The sequence below is a fragment of the Propithecus coquereli genome, unplaced genomic scaffold (genome assembly GCF_000956105.1).
Source record: "Propithecus coquereli isolate 6110/MARCELLA unplaced genomic scaffold, Pcoq_1.0 Scaffold38, whole genome shotgun sequence".
NCBI classification, from domain to species: Eukaryota; Metazoa; Chordata; class Mammalia; order Primates; family Indriidae; genus Propithecus; species Propithecus coquereli.
In genome coordinates, this window is record NW_012149507.1 from 1,956,124 (window position 1) to 1,956,374 (window position 251).

Genomic DNA, 251 nt, shown 5'->3' on the forward strand with positions numbered 1-251 from the left:
TTCCTTGCTTGCAAAGTTGTTTCCCCATAGCTAGGAACTTTTGTTTGCTGAGGTTTTTATGCGCAGACCATTAATCCCACCCTAGGCTCTCTGCCAGTTGTTTCAGTCACCTGTCATTATGTCAGAGTTATGAGGTAGTCTATTATTTATTATTATTTTCGAGACAGAGTCTTGCTCTGTTGCCCTGGGTAGAGTACAGTGGCATCATCATAGCTCACTGCAACCTCAAACTCCTGGGCTCAAGCGATCCT